The sequence below is a fragment of the Ptychodera flava genome, chromosome 8, assembly GCF_041260155.1.
Source record: "Ptychodera flava strain L36383 chromosome 8, AS_Pfla_20210202, whole genome shotgun sequence".
NCBI classification, from domain to species: domain Eukaryota; kingdom Metazoa; phylum Hemichordata; class Enteropneusta; family Ptychoderidae; genus Ptychodera; species Ptychodera flava.
Window position 1 is genome coordinate 14,181,303 of NC_091935.1, and position 26,688 is coordinate 14,207,990.

The 26,688-nt window shown below is 36.8% G+C and overlaps 1 protein-coding gene across 2 annotated transcripts in view; it reads right to left on the reverse strand.

Annotated features, from left to right (window-relative positions):
- LOC139138556 (receptor-type tyrosine-protein phosphatase mu-like) overlaps positions 1-26,688 on the reverse strand; it is a 205,393-nt gene that overhangs the window by 91,461 nt on the left and 87,244 nt on the right. The gene's annotated exons all lie outside the window — the stretch shown is intronic.

Genomic DNA, 26,688 nt, shown 5'->3' on the forward strand with positions numbered 1-26,688 from the left:
GTGCCAACGGGAATGCATTAAAATACGATATCCATACTTGAGTGTCCTCACTTGATGTAGCATACCATACTCATATTTGAGATAAACACAGGCCATTCCTCAAAGTTGTACTTGTACAAATTCAGAGTAATCAGCTTTGATATTTGGTCTACATGGGTGAGTCACACAGATATGCAAATGATTAAATTATGATATGTAACACTCATCAAACTTCCAACATGACGAAATACAAGTATGATGTAAACATGTCATGCTCATTAAACTTTCTGCACAAGCAAAGGCAAGTATGTCAAATGCACCTTGGGAGTCTGATTAAATTCACTCCAATAGACCATTCAGTTTTGTTCTTTGCCAAATTACAGAAAGTAATTAAATATGTTACAAATGAACTAATTATGACATGTCATATCCACCAACTTCCACCATGACTTAAAGTAAGTAGCTGCTGTACCTTAGAAGTCATACCAAATTCAGTTATAAATGATTCACTTGGTTACAGAATTTCATTAAAATAATTATGCAAATAAGCTTTTAATCAGTACATCATAGTCTTCATACTTTCAGCATGAAAATTCTAAATATAACGTATTGTAACCAGGTAGTAAGTAAAATGAAGTACATTCAATTTTGATACATGACCTTATTACAGAATTTCATTAAATATGCAAATGAGTGATAAATTGGAATGCCATGCTTATAAATGCTTTACTACTTTACACTAGGTATGATCAATCAATTGCACAGCTCAAGTCAAAACTGGTGCACTGAATATTGATATGTAGCCAAACTGCATGCGAAAATTAATCAAATTTGAAAATGAATAGGTTATACATGAACCTTCTGCTCATAAAACTGTCAATAAAAATTAGAATCTAAGTATGATAAATATATAGGAGAGGTATCGTCAAAATTCATGACATGTTACCTCAAGACATTTTGACCGGATAAGAGGGCCTTCATATTGTAATTCCTGTGTAGCGAAGGCTCATTACACATTCATGGTAACCTTAAGCGTGCTGTCGATATCTTTGAAAGGCTTTTGTTTTAAGCCTGCTTTGCACACGACGTCGATGGAAGCAGCCTGCCAATCACCCAAATAGTAAATAGAAATTAACTAACTATTAATTGACCCAATTAACACTATCCAGTATAAGTCACATAGTTTATTTGGCGTGTTTGTTACAGTTTAGTCCATGGAGCTATATTCCGTTTCTACTCAATGTCTAGTCTAAAGTCACAGCAAAGCATATGCCACAACTTTTACAGTGTTAGCGATTCCTTTAAATTTCTTATTTGAGCAATCGGCAATCTATCCAATATACTACCTTAGCAACTACATATATATCCTGCACAGGTATACATGTAATTAGGGCTTCTCTGGAAAAAATGCCATATGCCATAAAATGTGAAAGAGGCTGCGCCCACCTTACTATTCAAAAGTTTGTGTTGCATTTGTGTTTGTTTCGTTTCGGATATGTCTGATTTAGGATCCCTACATTACAATCCAATTGTTTTGTGTTACAATAGTGTTTGTTTTGTTTCAGATTTGTGTAGGGAAGTTTCGATTAATGTGAACGATAACGTGTTGTTTGTATGGGGAAAGCTTATGGCGAGACTAGACGCAGCCAAACCTAAGCTTATGGTGTTACATACGTTGATAGAGTGGCCTTTGACACTTGTGTTTCAAAACCAGAGTGTGGTTTCTCATGAGTCGCAGTGTAGATTCTTTCCTCAGTTTGTGTTTGTGAATTTTTTTTTATTATGTGTATTTTAGTTTTCTTGCTCTTCAAGTAGCGAAATCCGTTTGGCATTCTACCGTACTCGTCCGAGTTTAAGACCCTGCTCGTGTATAAGCCCCCTACTGATTTCAGAGGATTTTTGAAAATGCATTACATCCGTGTATAAGCCCCTACCCTAGTGTAACTCAAAGACAGAAAGGTTAGGAGAGTATATTTGGTCATTAAACTTGGTAAAATTACTTTTAGATAATAAAGAAACTATTAAAAGATGTTAAAACAATGGGAAACTGGATTTCCCTTGACAGCATCGTAAGGAAAATGACACGTTTTTCCAGTACTTTCTTGATTCTTTGAATCTGTCACCCCCGTTGCCTAAATGGAATAGTCTCACTCACATCCACCATTGTTTATTTTCATTCTACCGTCCACGATGTTTTCATCCTCTAAATCATGCAGTTTCATTTGTTTGAAGCAATTATCCTTTCATTTGTGAAGACTTTTTCCTGGTGGCTATTACATTTTTCACTGCTATGTTGTTGTTTTCACAACATGTAGACAGTTTGATACTGGAATATTGAGTTGCCTTTCCGTGTAGGCAATGCATGCCAGTTCACATTGGCAGATCGTCCATGTAGCCGACACAAACACGAAGTGTCTGTTACCAGCTACCAAAAACTATGAAAAATAGTAAAGAACAAGTCATCGTTGATGACACAGTCCCCACTTGTTAATGGGTACTTTGATTACAGGTCCTCAGAGAGGATAGAGTCCTCTTCATTAGGTCTGTGATAAAAATACTGTGATAAAAATACTTTTGAATAAATTCGCTTGATACATGTCTGAGTTCAGGACATGAAAAAATCATAACAAAATGGCCGCACAGCAGCTATATTGAATTGTATCACAAAACAAATTAACGTGCAAATGTGTGACCAATCCTATCACAAAGCAAATTAACGTGCATATGTATGACATTGGTCAATCTCCTTTTACCAACTTTGAATAAAATCGCTTGATACATGTCTGAGTTATGGTTCTGGACATGAAAAAACGCAATAAAATGGCCACACGGCGGCCATATTGGACTGTATCACAAAACAAATCAATGTGCATGTGTATGACATAGGTCAATGTCCTTGTACCAAGTTTGAATAAAAGCGGTTGAGATATGCCTGAGTTATGGCTCTGTACATGAAAAAAATCGTAATAAATGGCCGCACAGCGGCCATATTGGATCGTATCACAAACAAATTAATGTGCATAGCTATGACATTGGTCAATGTCCTTGTACCAACTTTGAATAAATTCTGTTGAAACATGCCTGAGTAATGGCTCTGTACCTGAAAAAATCATAATAAAATGGCCGCCTGGCGGCCATATTGGATCGTTTCGCAAAACAAATTGATGTGCATATGTATGACATTGGTCAATGTCCTTGTACCAACTTTGAATAAAATCGATTGAGATACGCCTGAGTTATGGCTCTGTACATGAAAAAATCGTAACAAAATGGCCGCACGGCGGCCATATTGGATTGTATCACCAAAAAAATTGAAGTGCATATCTATGACATTGGTCAATGTCCTTGTATCAACTTTGAATAAAATCAGTTGAAACATGCCTGAGTTGTTGCTCTGTACATGAAAAAATCGTAATAAAATGGCCGCCTGGCAGCCATATTGGATCGTATCACGAAACAAATCGACGTGCATCTGTATGACATATGAAGTAATCCTTGTACCAAGTTTGAATGAAATCGCTCCAGGCATCTCTGAGATATCTGCGTGAACGGACGGACGCACGGACGGACGCACGGACATGACCAAACCTATAAGTCCCCCCGGACGGTGTCCGTGGGGACTAATGAGCTACAAAATCACTATCAGTTTTAAAGCGCAGTGGTCGTCGCGCTGCGCATGCTCCTGAGGGGGTCCCCCCTGTTGTCAACATATCCAAGAATGCCGCACTATACGTTACGAGTTGATTATAGTGTTTGCGATTTTTGTGCTTGTTAAAATGGCAGCTGATCTGTCACAAGCATACCAACTTACCAAATCTAGTAATTACACGCTGGATTGAGATCACATTTGATCATGATTTTCTTGAATCAGTTGAATGGGGCTCGGCTATTTAGTCCAGTCAATTTAGGGTTTAACCTAGGACTAATTGCAACAGAAATTATTTCTTCACCATGACCTTTGGAAAGGTCTCACTAATGACATATTAAAAGTATAGGAAAATATAAGGGGTGCAAATTGGTTAAATTTGCATATATTCAAATTAGCTATATATCGCCTTTAAAATGACTGCTATACTCACATTTTGGACATGTAAACCGAATTCATGTGACTTTTTTCATTGCAACACAATTTAGTAAGGTTCAACACGTTATTTTCTAATGTCTTGAACAATAAAGATTATGCAAATTAAGTAATTTGCATATATTCGCAGTTTTTCCACTATTTCAGTCAAAATGAATGTTTAAGCTCATATTTAAACAATTTTTTTCTCAATAAAATTGTTAAGGTTTTGCAAGAATTACCTAAAACAAATGAGGTTGACCTAATTTGCATGCTAATTATTTTAATACAAAAGGCCTAATTTGCATAATTGACACAAACGGTCTTCTGAATACAATAAGACTACAATAGCTTCCATTGGCATTTTCTGGAGTTTCAGAGCATTGCTATTTAAATAAAGGGAATCAGAATTCTTTCTTTGGATATTCTTCTTTCTTTTACGACGATAAGGTTATTCATAAAAAATCATTGGACGTGTTCAATAATTTGACATCAATTGTCATTTTCAGTCATTTTATCCTACAACATGTTCGATTGCAGTAAAATTTTTGAAGGAATATTTTATGCTTTTGGTCACTATCTTCAATGACGATGGAAATATTCAGTTACTAATAAATGGTTCCCCACACTTAACAGTTGTGCCTGTGAATCATCTTTCTCATTATTAAACTATCATTAGTATAAATACGAACATCATTTGAATCACCATGATGGTAGTGGTGATGACAATTATTATGATGGTCATTATCATATCAAAATTTCTTCCTCTTCCTCTCTGTTTACATCTTCCTCTAGGTGGTTCATTTGTTTACAGCCAGAATCCTTTCGTTGACAACAGAAAGTCTAGATTTTGCTTTCTTCTGGGGTTATTCATGCTGCTGCAGTTCATGGTAGAACCCATAAGTATGGGGAAGGGCAACTCAATGAAAAGATGTGAAGCATAGGATGATATAATTGTACTGCGTATCATATCAGATCTTAGATGTGCAAGTATCACTCATGGGGCTGTTATGTAATGGACTTCCCATTTGCAGATTATTAGACTTTTGTATTATCACCAATAAGATCGATCACTCTGAGTCTGGCCAATCTGAGGTGAGACTTCCATAAGGTTCAAAATACAGGATAACCAATTTTATGATAATTTGATGTCCAAATTTGATATCCTAATTGATAAACTCGTTAACGGCAGCTTCTGTGATGCAAATCCCTTCACATTTTGGTTTTCTTGTTTCACGGTCATGAAAATTTGAAAGAGCAGCTAGAAAATGTAACATTATGAAAAGTATCTAGATTTGCATTTACCAGTGATTTAGATTATCATGATTCAGTCAACAGATTTTTTTCAGTTTTTCCTTAAATGCTATGGCTTTGTACGGTAAGATTAAACAGGAAATCTCTCTCTTCAGTCCATTATATGACTTTATATTAATTTTCAATTGTTGTCTTTAAGAAATTTCAAATTTTGAGAAATGCAGTGTCCTTTGATTATTGTAATGTCTTTCAGCTGATAAAGGAACAGTTTCCTTATCCATATTTCATGATAATTGGCAATATAGTATAACAATTGTACCTCTACATCATCATGATCATTATAATTTATTTATCATTATTATCATAAATTTCTGTATGTGGCATGAACAGGCAAGTTGCACACAGTCAAAAGTATATCTGATTTACCAGTGACCACACAACCTGGTCTTTAATTATATTTTACCAACACTTAATCTATATTAGTAATACGGGTAAGGGTGAAAATAAAAGAAAATAGAGCTGAAACACAAATTTTCTTCAGCCTCGCTCAGTACAAAGTGTTGGTTATTTGGCCAAGCATTTTGGTATGCATTAAGAAAATCCAAATCTTCCAGTAAGTTGCCAATGTTATTGACATTATGCAAATTCTCTAGATAATTGAAATGAACTATACGAATAAATCATTGTTTATTTTTACAGGGCTTTTCATTCTGTAGGCCCTATTTGTATATAATCATTACAATGAGTTAAAATACACAGAAAATAAATAACCACGTCAATTTCTTTGTACTGAGCAAAATGTTCATTCAAGTTATAAAATGGACATCTTTCGATAGGAAGAATTTAAAGTATAAAATAACTTAAACAAGTAGTGTCTCTTAATGTAACTTCTCATTTTACTGATAACATAATTAATTAAAATAAGTTGACGTCAGTTTGAAAAATTAAAGAAAATTATTTTTATGGTCATCATATAGGATTTATGCACATGAGGAATCGCTCAAAATTAGGTAAAATATATTTGGCAATGTTAGTAAAAACTTCCAATCTCTCTTTACGATATTGTAAAACATTTCAAGTTTCAATTATTACATTTAATACAGTGTAGGCATTTCCTATAAAATCTTTTAAAATTAGCCCTTTGTAAAATGTAGATTGCATTAGACTTTGAATATACCTTTCTTGGACCTTTTAAGTATTTCAGGTGAAGAAATAATTCATATTCCAATTAGAAAAAGGAAGTGACATGGTTGACTTATTGGACAAATGCAAATAATAATTTTTTTATCGCTGTAAGATATATTTGAAAACATTCCCTGAACTAAAAACAAAACATAGGGCCAAAGTCCCTGAAGCTACTATAGACATGGATACAAAATTAAGTATTTCCTTACTGTATGAAATTATCTCACTAAGGTCATCCTACAGACAAGTAAACTAAATATTAAAGCTGTCTGACCAGCGGTTTTGAAAGAACAAGCAACTCAACAGTTGACAGAGCTCTGTTGAGTTATGTAGAGAATAACCTTTTGTGACACATGTATTGATGAAGAAGGTGGATATCTTTGATTAACATTGTAAGTTCTGTTTAATAAGTTGAGACTGTACATACTCAGAGAAAGCACACTGAAGAGACAAAGGTTTGAAACTTAAGAAGTTCAAGGTCATCAAAAGCATTATAAGGAATCATGTTACACTTTCATTGCACTGTTTACACAGATTGCATAATTGCTATAAATAGCACATGAGGAATCTTTATACAGCCCAGCTTTACCATAAAAACCCTATCACTTTGACCACTCTTTAATTGACCACTCTATTTTTTTCCTCAAAAAGTAATTTTATTTTATCCTTACCAAGTCAACCATAAATGGAAATTAGAACTTTCTCTATCTCTATCTCTATCTCTATTGACTATTTTGAGCAATTTCTTTTAGATAACATACAGGGCACAATAAATGACGGTTCAGAATATGTCAAAGTTGGGATTCAGGAAAGTTGCCTTTACATGTTTTAATCCTCCAAGATGGTAAGCATTTCACTATGAATTGTCAAAAAAAGTTGAACTTTCAGATAATTCTACACTGAAATTATTTGGCTTTGATGATTTCCTAATTAATTCAATTATTTAACATCATATTAATTATTTTTTTCTGGGTGAATTGATAGGGTTTATACAGTACAAGAATTACATACAATGTAAGTCAAATTTTGACCAAAAATGACAAAAAAATTCCTTAAAAATACAGATTTGCATATTTCATCACAATTTGAACAAGTCTAAGTTGGGTTACCCCTAGGGACCTGTATACCAAATAACAAAGCTGTCTGACCAGCGGTTATGAAGAAGAAGATTTTTTACCAAAAACACCTTTTTTGGCATTAATTTGCCTATTTTCAACAATATCAAAAAATTAAAAAAAATAGTTTCTCAAAATCATATTTTTCATCTACACAACAAATATCAAATCAGTAAGTACTGCGGTTCTCAAGATATTTGAGTGGACGGACGCCTCACAAACGGACATACATACATACATACATACATACATACATACATACATACATACATACATACAGACTGACGACGGACGCCGGACGGATACCCATCCCAATAGCTTCTATAGACTATAGTCTATAGTAGCTAAAAATGATCTTACATAGTCATTACAATGTCAGCTTATCTCTTAAATCACTTTCGTAAATAGATTATCAGCACCAGGTTTGTATAGCATCTATGACCCATTACCATTTGGGTAAATTAGCTGTCTTATGCACAACTTCATTAAATGCACTTTTCGCGATCCCCGGGATCGCCTTTGTTCTAGTCTGTAAGAGAATGATTGAGGTGTAATAGCCTTTTGTTTTCCATTGAAATTGTAATCTGGTGGGTAAATTTTCTGATGAGAAAATCTGGTGCCAACACAGGCCTTTAAACTTGCGATATGTAACTTCCATGACCCTACTAAAATTTAGTTCTAATGATCTCCGTTGCTTTTTAACATTTTACATAGTCATTTATACTATAGGTCAAAACAGGGAAAAGTAAAGTGGTAGGAGGGGCACATTGCAGTTATGTAAAATGAGGAGTCTTAAACGATTTTATGCATTGCCTACACACACAAGTACATTAAATAATCAAATTGCTTGAATTAAATATCAATTTGCTGAATATATTTTTAAGAAATATATTAACAGCAACGATTTTGTTCCCTTTTCTAAATTTTATATTTATTCAAATTATGCACTGTCTTCCCTCTTAATAGTCATTTTGTTTGTCATTCTCTACATTCAATACAGAGTGGAAACAAAAACTACTTGTTGTGTAGATTAAATATAATTTTTAAGTGAAATGCAGTGGCAGCTATACTTGATTTAGGCAAATTAGGAATATTTCTCGGGCGATAAAAGGTATTCAAAAATATTGCCTGGACAAAAATTAAGATAAATGCATACATTACTTGAACATGATGTCGCATTTTTCTTAATTCAATATGCATATTTCTTTTATCAGTGAATGTATTGGTCCCATTACCCATTTATATCTATACATATTAGGTAATGTTATACCTCTTAGATTGTATTGGACTTTTAGTATGTCATTCTAGGACCTCTTTAAAATACACAAAGAAAAATTAAATTCTATTGCTGTCAGAAGTAGCTTATATAGTTACTAATTAGGACATACAAAGAAAAGTGAAGTGTTGTGGCGGCCATATTGGATTTATGCAAATGAAGAATATTTCTATGACGACAAAATATTTTAATCAACCTTGCCTGAATCAAACACAAGGCAAATAAGCCCAAAATCCGCATATATCATGTTTAGCCGAATATTTTTAGTAGCAACATTCTATCAGCACGTAGTTAATAACCATAATCTTTTTACATATATGCAAATTAGGAATTAGGCATTGTTTACATTTCTAGATTGTACGAGGCTTTTAGTATGTCATTGTAGGACTTCTCTGAAATACACAGTGGATAAATAATTCTATTGCAGTCAGACGTAGCTTAAAAATAGTTATTAATTGGGAAAAATACAAAGAAAAGTGAAGGTTGTGGCGGCCATATTGGATTTATGCAAATTAGGAATATTTCTATGACGACTAGATATTTCCATCAACATTACCTAAACCAAAAACAAGGCAAATAAGCCAAAAACCTGCATAACATATCATGTGAAGCCAATTATTTTTAGCAGAAACATTCTGTCAGCACTAAGTTTGTACCCATAATCTTTTTACATCTATGCAAATTAGGCACTGTTTACAATTCTATATTGTATTCGGCTTTTAGTATGTTATTCTAGGACTTGTCTAAAATTCAATGTGAAAAAATTATTCTATTGCTGTCAGTAGTAGCTTAAAAATAGTTATTAATTCGAGAAAAACTAAGAAAAGTGAAGTGTTGTGGCGGCCATATTGGATTTATGCAAATGAGGAATATTTCTATGACGACAAAATATTTTCAACAACATTGCCTAGACCAAAAAGGAGGCAAATAAGCCAAAAAGCCTGTATCAAAATCATGTTTAGCCACATATTTTAAGTAGAAACCATCTACCAGTGACAATTTTATACCCATCAGCCCCTTTACATTTATGCAAATTAGGCACTGTTGCACCCCTTAGATTTTATTATACTTTTAGTATGTTATTTCTAGGACCTTTCCAAAATGCATGGTGAAGAAATAATTTCTGTTGCAATTAGTCCTAGGTTGACCCCTTTTTTGGCGTAGATTGACTGGACTAATTGTTATCGCTCGAGCGATGGAGCTAAACACTTACCTGTAGTGTATAGTATATGCAAACAGACTATCAATGACCGGGTTGTAGTCTACGACATCGATAGCAAGAACGAGAGCTTTCATTTCAAGAGGCCCAACAGGAGTACTATTGACAATAACGCAAGCTACAGAAATCTACAGCTCGCAGAGCAATGCCCGCTGCAGCAAAAGCATATGTTCCGTGGTATGCATGAACGTCCGTGTCAACGGAACCGGGTATATGGCGCGCTACACTCGGCTGTGGAGAATCCAACTCCACTACGAAATTTACCCCGTTGGGGAATGCAAATGAGAATTCCGAGCACAGGTATCAAGTCAAGCGAAGGACCTTTCATAGGTCTTCTTGGGTTAACTCATTTGAAAGGGGATTCAGAACTACCCGGCAATCAGGAGGTACACCAACGAAGTTTCTGCAGCACCGATAGGCCAACGGTAGCTAGCCGTTTGATCACTGCCATGACCGTGCACCAGATCTCTCGATATGTCCCTATGTGTAGCTATACTGTGCAATTTTCCTGCCAAATGCCGCGAAAACCCGCTCGTTTCGTCTATTGTTTCCTGTCATTTGACCATTTCTTGCCACGTATTACTAGAAGAAGTTAGAATGGTGATTAACAGTGGGTCATGGGCCAAGTCGTCGCGGGGCCGGTAGGTTGTGGGACCGGATTCTCTTATATCCGTGTACGTCAACGCGGTGACCGTCTCCCTTATCGAAGCAACAGCATCTCCCGTGCCCTGCTCTGGCTTGCCGATCATGCTCTTGAGTGTAATTTTTCTGTTAGGTGTTCTGCTTGTTGCTAGTCTACATATATATAGAATGTTGATCATTTTAGTGATTTATTTTTACAGTACTGTACATATAGCATCGTGTACAACCAGCGTGACCGCGCGCGATCAAACCCATTTGTTCACTGTGACTGAGTACGTGCAGTAAACTCGGCGACATAATGTGCCGAGTGTCAGAGTGTAGTGTCTCAATGTTCGCAGCCTTACATGAGTTTATAAATAGAAATACACCACTGAAGTTCGTTTCCGATCTTAATATTTTACTATTGCATGATGTTGAGTCTTACAAAGGCGTTAACAAAGTGGGGGACCGCTCCCATCTCACTCAGATTGAACTTGAGAAGACTTATGTTTACAAAATTCATGTTTATCAACAAAAAAATCGCACACACCAGCGCAGCGCGAAGACCAAGTAGCTGCGCTTTAAGTTGAAGGTAGAATAAGTCTGTGCCTTTGTATAAAATACTATAAAAATACTAGAAAGTGAGCAACCAGCTGAAAGTAAGTCGAGGAGACCTTTACCGCATATCATTTTGCATCTCATTGTCGGCTACATGGACTGTGTGCCTTCACATTACTGTTGACCAGCAGCATACATGACGTCTTTGTTTCAAGTTTGGGGATTTTTTCGATGCTGAAATTTCACCAAATTGTCCTTCTGTATTCAGAGATTTTGTAATCAATTTCTTTGGATGTGTACGTCGATTTTGAAAGCAATAGAAAGATCGAGTGGTGTTGACAAAATCGTGCATAAAATTAGCATAAATTAAGCATCCATGGCGGATAACATGGGGTTTGCCTAAGTATAAGCCCCTCCGCTAGTCTTACCGCCGTTTAGTGTTGCCGAACCGGGGGCTTATACTCGGACGAGTATGGTAGTTTCCTTATTTTATGTTTCTTTACTTCCGTAAATTTTGTTTTGACTAATGTGTCTTTTAAACTTTTGTTTCTCTTGTAAGCAATGATTGGTGATTCTGAGAATAGATTCCTCACTGTTGTGTCTTTTTTCAGCTCTAATCCAGTGTTTCAAAAGACTTCCCTTGAAATCTTTCGTTGTTCGTCGTTTCTTTTCGTGTTACTGTGCAGTTTGTTAGTGTATTTCGGATACTGTGGTCTATTTCCGCTGTTATTTTAGTGATTTTGTTGCTTTTGTACTCTGTCGAGTAGTTTGTTTGTGTAAAATGCAATTTTTTTAGTAAAGACGTCAGTGTTGTTACAAGTGCGAGCATATCTTAGGATTTCGCCTTTGATGAAACATTCAAGGTTGCTGTCGGGTGACACGATGCTCTATGTAGAAATTGAAATGTTTCTGTTGGTTTAGTATGCGTTTAATGGCGAGAATGTTTTCTTTGTGATATCTTGCACCCTTGAAAATTACTCCATGAAGGAATGTAATTTCCGGTTTTGGGCTTTCGAATGAATACTTGAATGTCGGGTGCATTGTGTAGATTGCATGGATGAAATTCGTAAGTTCGGTGTGTGTTCCAAGATATGTCGTAAAGATGTCATCTCTAAATCTTTTCCAAAAGTGGATGTTGTTGTGGTTGTTTGAAATTATTCTCTTTTCAAGTTCATGAAAAGTAACGTTGGCTATTTCCAGTACATTGAAATCCACCATAGGTGTCTTTAGTGCATGCATACGCTTATCACCCTGGTTACATTAAACCATGTTAATCCTCCCCACTTATCACCATTGGGAAGGTACTCCTCCCCCTCGTACAGACTAGACGATCCCAACCCTTGAAACCCTGTGTCATTCGACAAAGCATTGTTATTGTAATTTCCTGTATAAAATTAACGGCTGAGTTTGCCGTCTTGGCAATTCCTGGCATGTGGAGCACCCAGTACTGATATAAAGCCTAATTACTAAAGGGAGGAGATCGTCTGGACTCTGCTCAAAAGTTGCCTGGGACCCCTACAACATATGTAAACACTGCATCTAGGGTATGTTGGTGATTCATGAAAGTTAGAACATTGTTGTTAGCGATGAATATCAAAAAATATAATGTTGCAGCTATGTTGACATGATGCATCTGGATACCATGCTTGAAATAAATTGTTTGTAAACAAGGAAGTCGCACACACACACAGTTCCAATGACCCCCTCCCTTTAAATATCCAAAAGGGCTGGAATACTTTGATACAGATAGCGCTCAATGGCCAAGAATGAGTTCCAATGGTGATGAAAACATAAAACCAATGTACAGATAAAGTATCGCTCAAAGTGTCGCCTTTTTAGCCTCATTATCATTTCCGTATCGTTTCCGTATCATTTCTGCATCGCCCAACCCCAAATCCAACATCGCTCACTCGGTTGTTTCGTATCGTTTCCACATCGTTTCCACTTCGTTTCCTTATCGTTTCCGTATCATTTCACTAGCGCATCGCCTCATTTCCGCCCATAAAAGGTGTGTCCTTTCATTTTAACTTGCATCACGTCGAACAATAAAAAGAACGATACGCGAACGAATTTATTTTTTTGCAATATTCGCGATTGCAAAAATCGCGATCTTTTGACATTGCAACCATGCATAATTGCTCACCATGCTCACTGCTAATTTAAACGACCTTTTGCCATGGCCTCTCTCAACAGCTGAGCAGGCCTGCTGTGTCATGTTCTTTTCTCAATAATGATATTTAGAAATGCGGAGACATGGCACAGCGCATTTTTGTAAGATGTTAGAAGCAATGGTTTTGTCGAAACTTCTGAAAAAAAACATAGGGCCAAAGTCCCTGAAGCTACTATAGACATGGATACAAAATTAAGTATTTCCTGACTGTATGAAATCATCTCACTAAGGTCATCCTAGGGACATGTAAACCAATATTAAAGCTGTCTGACCAGCGTTTTGAAAAAACAAGCGACTCAACAGTTGACAGAGCTCTGCTGTGTTATGTAGAGAATAACCTTTTGTGACACATGTATTGATGAAGGTGGACATCTTTGATAGCTCATTTCAGGATGGCCTGACCAAAAATGTAAAAAAATTCCGTAAAAATACAGATTTGCATATTTCATCAGACTATATTAGTCTACAATAGCAAATAAACGAGAGTTCATTACATTCTAATTAAAGTAAACAAGACTTGCTTAAATCAAGATTTACGTCATAAAAAAACAGCATATCTGTCAGGTTATAAAGAATCTTGAGCTGGTTATCTTTTAATATCAGTAGTTTCATCCTACTAACCAAGCACATTTTAACTTTCAAATTAACATTGTTAGTAAGTTCTGTTGAATAAGTTGAGACTGTACGTACTCAGAGAAAGCACACTAAAGAGACAAATGTTTGAAACTTAAGAAGTTCAAGGTCATCAAAAGCATTATAAGGAATCATGTTACACTTTCATTGCACTGTTTACACAGATTGCATACAGTCTGAACGCTAGGGGTGCAATTTGCATATGCAAATGTCATTTCCTTTCGAACGGCACTCAGCAACTCAGTCTACACTGTGACCGTTGGCTGGCTAACACAGTTTTTCAGCCGCTCCCAAATCCTCATTTTTTCACCGATAATTATCATCGGAGACCAACTTCATCTCTTCAATTGGACTTTCTGAGAAGGTAAGTGACTATTTCGGGGCTCTGTTTGAAAAATTAAAATGAATTTTGCAATTTCAGCGATTTTTCATAGTACGATGTTATATGTCGAGCGCGGACTTGTGTTGCTGTACCAACTACGGTAGCATGAAATTAAGGCCCAAAATCAAGCATAGTTCGTGGAATTATACTATAAATTAGCTTTTTACCGCAGAATTTTGTCTGTTCATGCCAGGAATTTGATGTTGGGCGGCAAAGTTCGCGGCTGTGTTTTGCCGCTAAAATCCAATATGGCGCCAAATCAACATTAGTGTACTGTACGTTTACACGTATACTGTGTACTCGCATACGCTCATAGTGAAATAAATCCCCAAATGTGCGTATTTTTAGGTCAAATGTTACTTTTTTGGGGAAACTATCATCAAGTGACACTTTTAGGTTGTAATACGTAAAATTCGTGTCACAGTTGTTTTTAATTATTTTCCTCTCTTTTTTTTCAGGGTCATCACAGTCCGAGGATGGCTTCGAAGCTTCCAGCCGGGGCTTCCCATAGAAAAACTTGTGCATGTGACCTCATGGTTGTTCACTTTTAACTTTTTTGACGTAATTTTCGTGTCTGATTTGTCTCAGTTTGTTGCAGTCAAGTCTCTGAGGCTTAAGTATTGATCAAACTTCAGGTTTATTTAGAATAAAGCTGTTGTCTTTGCAGTATATTGAATTCAGAACTTATTAATTTTCTTTTTAATTTAACCAACACAAAACCAACCGACACGCTCCAATATTTATTGAGAAATTCGTGTCACCCGAGCGGCACTTTCAAAGGCTTCATTAAAGGTGAACTTCTCCGATATGCTCGCACATGCAACAACGACATGGACTTCATTGAAAAGGTCAACTTTCTCACACGCAAACTTCAACAACGAGATTATAGAAAAAAAGATATATCTCGTATAAAGAAAGATGTTAATCTCACCAACCATCAACGATACCTCACCGATAAAGATAAGGGGAATGACATAAGAACAAAACTGGTTTACACAACGACCTTCAGTCCATTCATCAAAACCAGTCAAATCAAACAATGTCTAACAAAAAATTGGAAAATAATAGAAGCTGATCAAACACTGGTCAAAGTTTTTCCAGAAAAACCTATCATAGCATACAAAAGGAATAAAAACTTAAAGAGACATCCTCGTTCAGGCACAAATCGAGCACGAGGATAAAATAAACACGAACGGTCTGACCAACAAACCACTCAAAGTTCAGACCACAACATAACCATACTAGCATCTCTATTTGATGAACAATCGCTACTATCAAATTAACATGTGGGATAAATAACTCCAACACATAACCGGTTCTTTCCCGGGGACCCAGATCACATGACCAGGGTCAAAGCACTATCGATTCACCGGTGTCTCGCCATGTTTCTCCATATCATTAAACCACATTGATCGAATCAATATACCGCATCACTATCAAAGGTAGAAAACGATGTGTAAAGTTGCTCTCATTTTCCTATATATAGAAACAGACTTCAAGATACATAAAACAATTTATAAATTCTAAAATTCTGAGAAAAAAATATACTAAAGAACTGTAGTTGTAGTTAACAAAATTATTCTCGTTTGTAGAGGCCATCTAATCTGTGGTGAATGTATAATGCCCACTGCAACAAGTACTAGAAAACGGCATTCATAGGTGAAATTTTTAGACGAAGTTTCGCCAAGGGTCTATTGAAAAGTGTACCATTTCCAGTAAAATAGCTCTGTGAAGTTAAAAATTGGTATACACAATCAATTGTTACTGAAAAAGACACTGCTGAAATTTGATCGGTGTTCAAGACCCGGAAGACCATTTACTAGCCCCGTTTCTCCTTCATAGACAGACCCAAATCGTGTTATGCAACAGAAACTACTCAGTATACACATCGACAATCTTTTGAAGGTAGGTTTATTTTTACATGACAAACTGTTTATATCAGAAACAAATTCCTAAAAAACACATATTACCTATAACATTCACTCAGGTCCACGGTATAGCGTGAACGTAGGCATGTTTAGGCAACCCATGCTTGTGTGACCCCTCGACCTTTGTTTTGAAATGAAAACGAGGCTATTTTTGTGAGGGCGCTGTTCAAATTACACCCCCAGCATTCAGACTGTAATTGCTATAAATAGCACATGAGGAATCTTACAGCCCAGCTTTACCATAAAAACCCTATCACTTTGACCACTCTTTTAATTGACCACTCTATTTTTTTGCTCCAAAAGTAATCTTATTTAATCCTTACAAGTCAACCATAAATGGAAATTAGAACTTTCTCTATCTCTATTTGTTTAACCACCCTATCATGACAAACTATTATGAGCAATTTCTTTTAGATAACATAAATGGTGGTTCAGAATATATCAAAGTTGGGATTCAGGAAAGTTGCCTTTACATGTTTTAATCCTCAATTCACTATGAACTGTCAAAAAAAGTTTAACTTTCTGATAATTCCACACTAAAATTATTTTGGCTTTGATGATTTCCTAATTAATTCAATTATTTAAAATCATATTAATTATTTTTTCTGGGTGAATTGATAGGGTTTATACAGTACAAGAATTACATACAATGAAAGTCAAATTTTGACCAAAAATGACAAAAAATTCCTTAAAAATACACATTTGCATATTTCATCACAATTTGAACAAATCTAAGTTGGGTTATCCCTGGGACCTGTATACCAAATAACAAAGCTGTCTGACCAGCGGTTATGAAGAAGAAGAATTTTTACCAAAAACACCTTTTTTGGCATTAATTTGCCTATTTTCAACAATATCAAAAAATAAAAAAAAATAGTTTCTCAAAATCATATTTTTCATCTACACAACAAATATCAAATCAGTAAGTACTGCGGTTCTCAAGATATTTGAGTGGACGGACGCCTCACAAACGGACATACATACATACATACATACATACATACATACATACAGACTGACGACGGACGCCGGACGGATACCCATCCCAATAGCTTCTATAGACTATAGTCTATAGTAGCTAAAAAAACAAGACTTGCTTAAATCAAGATTTACGTCATAAAAAAACAGCATATCTGTCAGGTTATAAAGAATCTTGAGCTGGTTATCTTTTAATATCAGTATTTTCATCCTATTAACTAAGCACATTTTAACTTTCAAATTAACATTGTAAGTAAGTTCTGTTGAATAAGTTGAGACTGTACGTACTCAGAGAAAGCACACTGAAGAGACAAATGTTTGAAACTTAAGAAGTTCAAGGTCATCAAAAGCATATAAGGAATCATGTTACACTTTCATTGCACTGTTTACACAGATTGCATAATTGCTATAAATAGCACATGAGGCAGCCCAGCTTTACCATAAAAACCCTATCACTTTGACCACTCTTTTAATTGACCACTCTATTTTTTTCCTCAAAAAGTAATCTTATTTTATCCTTACCAAGTCAACCATAAATGGAAATTAGAACTTTCTCTATCTCTATTTATTTGACCACCCTATCATGACAAACTATTATGAGCAATTTCTTTTAGATAACATAAATGGTGGTTCAGAATATATCAAAGTTGGGATTCAGGAAAGTTGCCTTTACATGTTTTAATCCTCAATTCACGATGAACTGTCAAAAAAAAGTTGAACTTTCTGATAATTCCACACTAAAATTATTTTGGCTTTGATGATTTCCTAATTAATTCAATTATTTAAAATCATATTAATTATTTTTTTCTGGGTGAATTGATAGGGTTTATACAGTACAAGAATTACATACAATGTAAGTCAAACTTTGACCAAAAATGACAAAAAAATTCCTTAAAAATACACATTTGCATATTTCATCACAATTTGAACAAATCTAAGTTGGGTTATCCCTAGGGACCTGTATACCAAATAACAAAGCTGTCTGACCAGTGGTTATGAAGAAGAAGATTTTTTACCAAAAACACCTTTTTTGGCATTAATTTGCCTATTTTCAACAATATCAAAAAATTAAAATAATAGTTTCTCAAAATCATATTTTTCATCTACACAACAAATATCAAATCAGTAAGTACTGCGGTTCTCAAGATATTTGAGTGGACGGACGCCTCACAAACGGACATACATACATACATACATACATACATACATACATACATACATACAGACTGATGACGGACGCCGGACGGATACCCATCCCAATAGCTTCTATAGACTATAGTCTATAGTAGCTAAAAATCAGAGCACATTTTCACTTGGGGTCGATCGGATATGAGCATGAAAAATCGACGTCATTTTGTCAAAAGTCAGCGAAAATTGAGAATATAGACAAGATTTCATCTAGTTGAAGGTAAATGATCGGTTAATAATCATGAATTCGAATGTCTCCGACGCTGTGGGTACGTGATTTAGAGTGATTGGCGCGGCGTGACATATGTAGGCCTACTCAGATTTAGGGCAGAAGATTTATACCGTATTCGCACGGTGCGATAGTTTGCCTAAAATTAATTTTATTTTTGATGGATAATTGGTTGCAGAGTGTAACTCTATAGTATGAATTGCGTAGCAATTATTGAAACACTTGGAAGTTCCCGCTATCAGACTGTTATCAATGTGTTGTGACTAAAGGTCACGGACTTCCTTCTACGTCATAATTTATTTACGTCAATCGGGTTTAAAGGTCACTGTGTAAAGTGTTAGGAGAATTCATGGCGGCATCACCGTATGTGTTAAACTAGTATATGATACACTGCAGTTATTATTTTAGCAATTCTCCTTACTTTGTACGGCCAGGTTTTTCTTGTGCGCTTTCATGGACGTACATGTATTTACGCGTAAAAATACTAATTTCAGTCATATAAAATGGTCATCCGCATACAGTACGCACATTTCTAGGTTTCTAGTCAGCGGAAAAGTTGTTGCACGTCATTTTTTGACCCCTGTCACATCGGGCAACCGGTACTGGTGTTTCAGTTGCAGTTGCCCGAACGCGACTTTCACTTGCAACCGTTAATGTCTGTCCCTGGCAGAGTGCTATCTTGTTACAAAAATGTTCGCAAATAAAACGGTATACAAACTTCATATCAAATAAAAGCAATTTGCAAAAGTAGCGAATTATCATCACAATATGTTTCAACTTTGTTCCCATTTTTGTGTGTTGAAGCAACATTTCATGAATGGACAATGTCGGACACATGTATTTGATCTTTCATTTTGTTTTTGTATACCTTTTCTCTCAAAAACATCGGCAATGCCAGGCGGCGAAATTTCCGAAGACGGCAACTTTGCTGTTGCATTTTTGAGTGAATATGCCATGGCCAATTGGGACCATGAAATTGACTTAATACGATGTAGCGGCGATTGTAAGGCTGATATGATGTGGCAGTGATGCAAGGCTGATACGGAGGCATTAATAAACAAACTGAGGCGACAGCGATCAGGCCATGTCGGAAATGATACGGAGGCGATCTAGCGGTGATACGGAGGCGATCTGAGGCGAAGGTTTATGCCATACTTTATCTGTATACCTATAAAGTTTGATCATTTAATAGCAGTGGTGCATGTCAAAATCCCCGCCTCAACATATATACAGCCTATATACAGAGATTTCTTAGATATATAAATACCTAATAATCAGAGCGTAATGCTCATAAAATTGACATCATAGGGACACCCTAAATATGATGGGTATATTACCATGGGTCTGGTCAAAGTCAGTGCATACAGGTTTAAGATTGGCAATGTTATTTGTATTGATTCATGATAAAATAGAATTAATTGTACGTATGACAACTATGCCCAGTTTCCCTCTGATGAAAGCAGTTCACTTACGTACAGGACGTCAAATCCTGCAACAGTGCAGGTATAGATTTTCTGTAATGTGTAAAAATGTTTGACAAAAATTGGCAATTTTTACCATGATAACAGCCTATTGTGTTAAACAAGGGACGTATTATGCCATCATTAGGGTTTCGAGACCATGGGTCCGAAACCCTCTAGTAATCGTTCCGTTTTTTATTATTATTATTCTTTTTCTTCTTCCATCCTCTAAATCCAAGTGCCACGCGAACACCGTTGCACCTAGAGACTTCAAATTTGGCACATAGGTAAAACTCCTCACAAGTAATTTTTTGATCACATGACCATAACAATGGGTCACGTGACCTGGCAGCCATATTGAAATTAAACTTTCAACTTGGCTTAATTTGCATAAAAATTAACCAATCAAAATTCTGTCAGATGTTTTTGTAGACCATAGGGCTAGGCTCCTTCATGCCAAATTTCAATTTTGAGAAGAAGATTTTTAAAGTATTATTTTTCACATTTTTCAGTGACCTTTGACACCCCCCCCCTATAGATTTAAAAATACCCATTACAGGCTAGCCAATAGAGCTAGGGGTCTGGTTCTTTTTCGACATAGATGATTATTGGTTCTTAATGTTCACCGAAATATTTTGGGTCAAGTCACATGACCTTGACCTCATTAATTATGCACATATCTAATTCTAGGCTAACCAATAGGGCTAGAGAGCCAAATTTTGGTACACAGGGAGTACTATGGGATAGAAATCTATTGTCAATATGTCACATGACAAGACCTCATTAATTATGCACATATCTAATTCTAGGCTAACCAACAGGTCCAGAGAGCCCAATTTTGGTACACAGGTAGTACTATGGAATAGAAATCTATTGTCAAGATGTCACATGACCAGACCTCATTAATTATGCACATATCCAATTCTAGGCTAACAAATAGGGCCAGAGAGCCAAATTTTGGTGCACAGGGACTACTATGGGATAGAAATCTATTGTCAATATGTCACATGACCAGACCTCATTAAATATGCACATACATTCTTCTAGGCTAACCAATCGGGCTAGAGAGCTGAATTTTGGTACACAGGGTGTACTATGGGAAAGAAATCTATTGCCAATATGTCACATGACCAGACCTCATTAATTATGCACATATCTTATTCTAGGCTAACTAACAGGTCCAGAGAGCCGATTTCTATCCCATAGTACACAGGGTGTACTATGGGATAGAAATCTATTGTCAACAGAGTTCGCGTTTACGCAAAAATCGTGCGTATTTACGCATTGAAATTGACTCTCTACGCATTTTTTTCATCGTTATGCGTTTTTTATACGCAAAGGATAACACCGAAAGCACTCCCCACGACTGAGCTTAGGCGACAACCAGACGAAATTTGTTGCAACACATTTCTGTCAATCACTCATTTTGTGTGGAAAGTTTCGAATTCTCTGGGCGTTGTCTGAAAAATAGGCATCGTAGTCCACACGTTATCACGTTAGGCACGTTATCATGTCAGCTGTGCTATACGTTGCTAATTTTCAGGCGGGCGATAGTTTCTGAAAGTGAGTGATTGACAGAAATGTTGCGACAAATTATATAAATGCCAACCGTGCACGATCATCGCGTCTCGCTGTTCCTAAATTTTGATCAAGCACACATGCAGCATGGCGTCGAAGCAGACAAATCTGTTTTAATTTCTTTCAACTTTGCTCTACGAGTCCGTGAAAAAAATGATTCATTGGTAAAGCTCGTCGGAATCCCGATAAATTTTGAACACTGCAGAAGTGTCTGGATGGTAACTGCAACTGGTCGTTCAGGCACCAAGTCGTTTCGGCCCAAGTCGTTTCGGCCTCTCAATTTCCGGTCCCAAGTCACTTCGGCACCGCAACCAAAGACGTTTCGGCATCTGTGTTTCTATTTTTTTTCAAACTATTTAGTAATTGACTGATCCGTCATATTCGTAAGCGTGACCTTTGCGTTCTGACCAGTACTTTATGTGCATTTTGTGTGAATTTTGCCTTGCTGTTTCCTCATCGCTTTCCGTGTCGGCGGCTATCGATATCGATAACTTGTGTCACAGATTTGAAAATGATATGAAGTTTTTTCTTACGGTCTCTTCCCATGTTCTCACAAAGATTAAGCATGTACGTGAATGTTAGTTGACACTATACTTTTTTTTTAGTACTTTGATTTGTAACATTACGCTCCAGCACTAGTTCCCACAGGTAGCCTTCAGCGGTGCCGAAACGTCTTGGGTTGCGGTGCCGAAACGACTCGGACTTGGGGCCTGAAATTGGAAGGCCGAAACGTCTTGGGCCGAAACAACTTGGTGCCGAAACGTCCAGAAACCGTCTGGATAAGCTGCCATAACTCTAACTTTTGGGTTGCCCGATGTGTTGTGACGGTTGCATGTATACCCTACGCTGTTACGTTTCAACATTGTTCAAGTTGTTCGTTAAACTGTTTTCATTAAAATAATGTTACATCGTTCAATCCGAATATGTAGTGTAGGTTTATTCAACGGCATATTGTATTTTGCAGTCAGTTTTTTTATCAATCGAGTGCGGAAGTGGAATTACGCACTCAAATACAGCCATTACGCAATTTTAGCAGACTAATGCGTATGCGTACGACGAGGAGAAAAAAGTCACCGCGAACACTGGTCAATATGTCACAATACTACTATAGCCTTCCATGTTTTTGCATAAGTATTTCTCTATTGCCCCTGTACGCTGAGATGTCTCAAAACCCGGTTATCGCTGCTTTGTAGCTATATTTATCATTGCAATGGTAACCGTACTGCCCACCTTCCACTTGCAAGCTGAAAACTACAGCGTTCGGTCTAAAAACTGGCAATTTTTGAATCTAGTTATTGACACAGGGGGTGCTTTTCTAAAATTAAATCCCAGCATTCTTTGCGTATGCCCCCCACCACCCCCATTCATACGCACGACAGTTTTCTCCCTTTTTCTATTTTTATGCGTGATATTAACAATATTTTGTACCAGCAGCAAGGTGGATAATGAAACTTACAAGCTAATAAAAGAGATATATTTTAAAAATGGCATGTCATAAAATAATTTGCACGTTTCGTATTTGTTTATTTACAAGTACTCAAAAAAACATGGCGGCACCCATGAAAGTAGGGTACACTTCCAGTTACTCACATATATTATGAATCTGCGCATGCGTTGTCAGTAAGCTGCTGGCGCGACTATTAAAGCAGTTTTATTGCAGTTCACTGCAGTAGCTTCACTGTCTAATACTGAAAATGGTTGTAAATGTGGCATCTTGAAAATGGTTCATCTGTATTGTAAACTGAGACTTAATCATACTGCAGTTTACCTGCATAAGCAATAACTTGCTAGAAGAAGTTGGGTGATTGTACCACAGACATTAAGAGAAAAATTGACTAGAAACATGGCATGCCGTTTGATGTCATGGTCGTCTCAATAAACCATGCCTATGGCCTTTTGTATTCAAATGAGCGTCATAGGTGTCAGACTTTGTACGTAATTGATAATTACACAAGATTATGTCCTATGCGTGGTGCCATATTTCAACACAAACCCAAAGAAACATGGATGAGTGATCAGTCATCAGGGTCTCCTTTCTTCATGACGCAGACAACAGCTTTGGCAGTGATTTTGATCTGTCCTTTTCAGAAGAATATCAAGCTGTACAGGAACTGGAAACTGATGTCATGCCAACAGAAAGGTATGATCACTTTCTTTATCAGACATGAATAAAACAGTTATGACTCGCAAGCAAACACCTGATGTGCCTAGACTTTACCCGGGGGCAAAGAGGAACACAACCGATCCATTAATCGTACGCAATGCACTGGGCCTTTCCTTGTGATTTTGACAAGTCAGTGGCATTTTGCTCTCAGGACTGAAACACTGCTTCAAGCCAATCGAAACATAACATGCCAGCAGTTTCACTAACACTTCCTCCCATGACGAACTTGTTGGAGATGATATGACTGATCGTAAACCTTTGAGTAAATCTTACAGTGTTGATAAAAAACTTTCACGTTTTGTTAAAACACATTTATTAAAATTAATGAAAATGTGAGAGGAATTTTGAAGATCATCAAACTAGCCTCCCAGAAGCTCAAACTTTTTCCCGTTTTTGACCAAGCAGACTTCCCGCTCAGAACTATTAAAAATGACAACAACAAGCTTTCTTGAAAATACTTTCACTTAAAAATCGTGAATCCAGAAACTCTGAAGGGTACATGTTCAGAGGAGTCAAAGGTCAAGAAGAGGTGTAGGAAGTTGTTTGACAACATCTGAAAATAATCCTGAAAATTTCTCCCAAAAATATCAGTTCTCCTCAGCAACAACACACAATACACAGGGCGGTTTAGTTCACATCAGTGACGCAATCTAACCGAGCATGAGGATTTCACTGGTCCATTACAGGCAGAAAATTGGCTTTTTTGGTGGTGGAAACCAAGAGTAAAGGAACAAAAGAAGTGGACTGAACGCATATACAAAGGTCCAATTGTTATGCAGTGTTACCAAGGTAAGTTTATGCACACGTATATGTCTTTTCTTGCTGCTGGCTAAATCTAAATTATCTTTTTTGTTATGATACATCCACACACCAAATACCAAGCTAAAAAGTGCAGCAGTTTGTGAGTTCAGTCTGCACGACAACCCCGCATTTGGAGGTGTGGCCGGTACCAGTGATTTGATCGGCTATTATCTGGTTATTTGCATTTACGTCATCATGTCAGAAACCATTGTTTTTGATGGTTGGGTTCACCTCGTAATGCATGAATACCAATTAATATTTGTCATCATATGAAATAATTCTACTATAATTTGTAAATTTTTGTAATCGATTTGGTCAAAATAAATCATTTTGTTAACGGTTTTAGAACGTTGACGACCTTAGTGTGCACATGTTCCATTATAATTTAATTGTCCACCCTGCACATAAATGGTGCCATCCCCATTGCCATCGCTGTTTTCTGTTTACATGGTGGACTTCTTAGATTGACCTCCTTGATTTGTCACTCCGTCTGTTACACTTGGAACAGCTGACAATTTTGCGAGTGTCTACGTTTCTATTTGATATTTGAAAATCAATAATTGTGAATCGGATTTGACTGATTCGATTCCTCAAATGACTACCATATGCATACATATTTTTGATGTACAAGTATGAAAAATATCAGCTCTTGTAAAGAGAACCATCAAAATAAATTATCTTTCCATAAAGACAGGTACAATAATTGCTTTGCTAAGACAAGCCAAGATTGAAAGGTCTAAAAAGTGTACTAGCAATCATGTCATGCATTTCTGATCGGATACATGCATCGCTGCCCGCGATCGCAGACTAGTAGTACAGCACGGTGGTGTGGAGGGACTGGGGGTAGAGTAACCGGGAGTACATGTACAGTATAACATGTGACAGAAATGTGCTTATCTGGGACTTTTTTCAACAAGAAAAGTTTATCTCTGAATGTAGCGGTAATTCTCAATCTCTACTACATTATATTGTAAAAACTGAAATGTGCTCAGAACGCCGATGACTTATTCGGTACTAGCAGTACTAGTCATGTGCACTGGGTGCTCACCACACTCACTAATTTGGAGAAGAGATCATGTGCGCCGGGCATGGCACTCACTGCCCAGCGCCCGAGTGGCAGCGATGTACGGCTTGGGTGGAGTTGTGATCCTGGGATACGGTGACAGGAGCAACTGTACGGCCCTAGCATGGAATGTTGCTCAGATGGAGTTATGATCAGGAGAGCCTATACGTACGGCCCGTGCATGAAATATCTCCGGTCAAGCTATCCCGAGCATGGAGGTACGAGCGCAAGCAAGCAATCAGCAAAAAAACGCACAACTGATTATGCATGACCTCATTATGCCCAGCCTCTAAACCAATAGGCGCAGTGCTGTGATGTCATGTGATATTATTCATGAGCATTAATTGGGCCATATGCGATTTTCGCGCCATATCAAAATACCTGATAATCTTGAATATTTACGTCCTTTTTACTATATTTAGGCATAGCTGATGACTCAAACTTTGGGGGAGTAACAATTCGCCAAGCTTCATTCAATGAAGTGGTCGAGGATTGGCTGATGCCGCACTCGATGCCCTTACGAGTGGAATTTGTCATGTGTCAATCAATGATTTTCATTGCAAGTTACTCGAAATCATGTCAATCACAGCAATTGTGTACAGGGCGGCAAGCCAACGATGAGTATTCTAAAGCTGTATGTTGCCAGGAGTAAACCATTGCCGATTGCGGAGGTTCGAGCTCTCCTGACGGTACTTACGTTGGAAGAAAGTCAGCTTGAAAATTATAGCGTTTTTCATAAATTCTTTCACATGTATAGGATGCCAAAAACACATTATAACAAATAACAGTTGCAATCAATTATTCTGAAATAATTAATGATACCTAAAGGCCTTATTTTTCGCACTAG